Source organism: Pteropus vampyrus, unplaced genomic scaffold (assembly GCF_000151845.1).
Source record: "Pteropus vampyrus isolate Shadow unplaced genomic scaffold, Pvam_2.0 Scaffold196, whole genome shotgun sequence".
Classification (NCBI taxonomy): domain Eukaryota; kingdom Metazoa; phylum Chordata; class Mammalia; order Chiroptera; family Pteropodidae; genus Pteropus; species Pteropus vampyrus.
In genome coordinates, this window is record NW_011888977.1 from 156971 (window position 1) to 161551 (window position 4581).

The following is a 4581-nucleotide window of genomic DNA, read 5'->3' on the forward strand; positions in this document are numbered from 1 at the left end:
GAAACTTATGGGCAACTGACAGGCAATGTCAGACCTGGAGGAGCACTGGTCCCTCTGCTAAACTGACCTAGGTCAGGGATGGGGGATATCCAGACTACTGCCTACAGCGTTTTCTCTTCTACTTACCTATAGATCCAGCATAGGCAACAACCATCTGCGGATCACTTTGTAGTTCCCACAGTGTAGCCCTGAGCAATCAAAAGTAGTGGCTGACCTTGACCTACTGAGGAGCACCTCCCAAGGGGCTGCAAAACCAGCACATCCAGAGACTGGCACCAGACCACAACAGAGCAACTCCTGACTTGATCCATTAGTGATGCAAACAAGGGTGGTTGCAACAAGTACACAAGCCTGCTAGGGCAAATCCCACTCCTGTGGGTCAGCCCCACACAGCAACTCTTACCCTGTGGGTGAAGCCAATTCCCACAATTAGCCTGAGCGTCAATCCCATCCACTGATCTACTAACAATAAAGTCTTGGTGACAACAGATGATCACACATGACCCACACAAAGATCAAGTCCAGAGCCCCTGGCATAAGAGATCAGGGAGAGTGCACCAGTGGGCTACACAGGGCACTTTCTACATTAGGCCATCTTGCCAAGGTTGAGAGATGAAACAAATATTTCTGACACATAGAAATGAACACAGAGAGGCTAATAAAATGGGGGGGGGGGGGGGAAGAAACATACTACAGATGAAACAACAGGAGAAAACTCCAGAAAATAAGCTAAATGAAATGGGGACAAGCAACCTACCAGAAACAGAGTTCAAAATAATGGTTATAAGGATGCTCAATGAACTTATAAGGGGAGAATGGATGAGCACAATGAGAACCTCAACAATGAGAAACCATAAAAAAGAACCAGATAGTAATGAAGAATACAATAACTGAAATGAAGAATACACTAGAAGGATTCAACAGTAGATTGGGCAAAGTAGAAGACTGAATCAGTGAATTGGAAGACAAGGTAGTAGAATACACCCAATCAAAATAACAAAAAGAAAAAAAAAATTTAATGAGGATAGTTTAAGAAACTTCTGGTACAACATGAAGCGTAAAAATTTCCAGATCATAGGAGTACTTGAAGGAGAAGAGAGCATGGGATTGAGGATCTATTCGAAGAAATAATGACAGAAAACTTCCCTAATCTGGCAAATGAATTAGACATACAAGTCCAGGAAGCACAAAAGAGTCCCAAACAAGAGAAATTCAAACAGACCCACACCAAGACACACCATAATTAAAATGCCAAAAGTCAAAGACAAAGAGAGAATCTTAAAAGCAGCAAGAAAAAGGTAGCTAGTTACTTACAAAGGTACCCCCATAAGAATGTCTGCTGATTTTTAAATGGAAACTTTGCAGGCCAGAAGGGAGTGGCAAGAAATATTCAAAGTTATGAAAAACAAGAATCTACAACCACGAATACTCTACCCAGCAAGGCTTTCGATTAAAATGGAAGGTGAGCTAAAGAGCTTCCCAGACAGGAAAAACCTTAAGGAATTCATCACCAACAAGCTAGTATTACAAGAAATGTTAAAGGGACTTTTGTAAAAAGAGAAGGGGAAAAAAATAGCAAATAAGAATAATAAAATGGCAGTTAACTATGTACCTATCAACCTATCAGTAATTAATTTTTTTCTTTCTATCTTCTTTCCTTCCTTCCTTCTTCTCTTTCTTTCTTTTTCTTTCTTCCTTCCTTTCCTTCCTTTCCTTCCTTCCTTCCTTCCTTCCTTCCAACCTTCCTTCCTTCCTTTTCTTTTTTTCTTTCTTTCTTTTTAGGCAAAGCAACCCTTGGTTGACCTCATAGATTGCAAGCACCTTGTCAGCTTACAATCCCTTATTATTTTTTTTATTTTTTATTTTTTTTATTTTTTACACCTACAGCACCTGGTTTTCCTAGGTGGTCTCCCATCCAAGTACTAACCAGGCCCAACCCTGCTTAGCTTCCAAGATCAGATGGGATCAGGCTTGTTCAGAGTGGCATGGCCATGGCCTATCAGTAATTACTTTAAATGTAAACAGATTAAATGCTCCAATCAAAAGACATAGGATAACTGAATAGATAAGAAAATCAGACCCATGCATATGTTGTCTACAAGAGACCCACTTCAGATCAAATGACACAGACTGAAAGTAAAGGGATGGGAAAAGATACTTCAAGCAAATGGAAATGAAAAAAAAAGCCAGGGTAGCAACATTTATCAGATAAAATAGACTTTAAAACAAAGGCAATAATAAGAGACAAAAAAGGGCATTATATAATGATAAAGGGATCAATAAATAAAGAAGACATAACTCTAATAAACATATATTACGCACTCAACATAGGAGCACCTATATACAAAAAGCAATTATTGACTGACATAAAAGGAGAGATCAACAGTAATATACTCCATAGTAGGAGACTTTAACATCTCATTGACACCAGTGGACAGATCTTCCAGGCAAAGAATCAACAAGGAAACAATTGGCCTAAAAGACACACTAGACAAGATGGATTTAATAGATATTTTCAGAGCATTTTACCGCAAAGCAGCAAAATATACATTTTTCTCAAGCGCACATGGTACATTTTCCAGGATAGACCACAAGTTAGGACACAAAACAAGTCTCAATAAATTTAAGAAGATTGAAATCATATCAACCATCTTCTCTGATCAGAATGGTATGAAACTAGATATCAACTACAAGAAAAAAAAACTGGAAAATACACAAACACATGGAAGCTAAATAACGTGTTACTAAACAATGAATGGGTTATTAATGAGATCGAGGAAGGAATCAAAAGGTACCTCGAGACAAATGAAAATGAAAACACGACTCAAAATTTATGGAACACAGCAAAAGCAGTCCTAAGAGAGAAATTTATAGCAATACAAGCCTACATCAAGAAACAAGAAAAAGCTCAAATAAACAATCTAACCTTACGATTAAAAGAACTAGAAAAGGAACAGCAAACAAAGCCCAAAGTGAATAGAAGGACAGAAATAATAAATATCAAAGCAGAAATAAATGAAATAGAGTCTAGAAAAGCAATACAAAAGATTAATGTAAACAAGAGATGGTTTTTTTGAAAGGATAAATGAAATTGACAGACCTTTAGCCAGACTCCTCAAAGGAAAAAGAGAGAGGACTCAAATAAATAAAATCAGAAATGAAAGAGGAGAAATAACCATGGACTCCACAGAAATACAACAGATCATAAGAAAGTTCTACAAGCAATTATATGCCAACAAATTGGACAATCTGGAAGAAATGGACACATTCCTAGAAACATACAATCTCCCAAGACTGAGTCAAGAAGAAACAGAAGATCTGAACCTACCAATTACCACCAATGAAATAGAATCAGTAATCAAAAACCTCCCCAAAACACAAAAGTCCTGGACAAGATGGCTTCATAGGCGAATTTTACCAAATATTCAAAGAAGAATTATCATCTCTTCTCAAACTATTCTAAAAAACTCAAGAGGGAAGCCTCCCTAACTCCTTTTATGAGGCCACCGTTACCTTTATTCCAAAACCAGACAAAGACATTACAAAAAAGGAAAACTATAGGCAGATATCTCTTATGATCATTGATGCAAAAACCCTCAACAAAATATTAGCATGCCAAATTCAGCAATACATTAAAAATATTATACACCATGATCAAGCTGGATTTATTCGTGAGATGCAAGGTTGGTACAATATCTGCAAATCAATTAATGTGAAACACCACATTAACAAATCGAAAGATCGTATCAACAGATGAAGAAAAAGCATTCAACAAAATCTAGCATCTATTTATGATAAAAACTCTCAGCCAAGTGGGAATAGAGAGAACATATCTCAACATAAGAAAGGCCATGTATGATAAACCTACAGCTAACGTCATACTCAATGGGGAAAGGCTGAAAGCATTTTCCTTAAGATCAGGAACAAGATAAGGATGCTCGCTTTCACCACTCCTCTTCAACATTGTATTGGAAGTTTTAGCCACAGCAATAAGACAAGAAAGAGAAATAAAAGGCATCTGAATTGGAAAAGAAGTAAAACTTGCTATTTGCCGATGACATGATACTATGTATAGAGAATCCTAAAAATTCCACCAAAAAACTGTTAGAACTAATCAATGAATTCAGTAAAGTAACAGGTTACAAAATAAATATTCAGAAGTCAGTGGCATTTTTATACAGCAAGGATGAACTTTCAGAAAGAGAAATCCCATTTACAATTGCATTGAAAATATAAAATACCTGAGAATCAAATTAACCAAGGAAGGAAAAGACTTGTTCTCAGAAAATTGTGTCATTGAAAAAGAAATTGAAGAAGATACAAATAAATGGAAGTGTATAATGTGTTCATGGGTAGGAATAATCAACATCATTAAAATGGCCATACTACCCAAAGCAATCTATAGATTAAATGCAATCCCTATCAAATACCAATGGCATTTTTCAGAGAGCTAGAATAAATAATCCTAAAATTTATATGGAGCCATAAAAAAAAAACTTGAATAGCCACAGCAATCTTGAGAAAGAAGAACAAAGTTGGAGGTATCACACTACCTGATATCAAACTATACTACAAGGCTAC

At 36.5% G+C, this 4581-nt stretch overlaps 1 pseudogene; it reads right to left on the reverse strand.

Annotated features, from left to right (window-relative positions):
• Window positions 1-1878: 1878 nt before the first annotated feature.
• LOC111746648 lies at window positions 1879-1997 on the reverse strand (annotated as a pseudogene).
• Between the last annotated feature and the right edge of the window lie 2584 nt (window positions 1998-4581).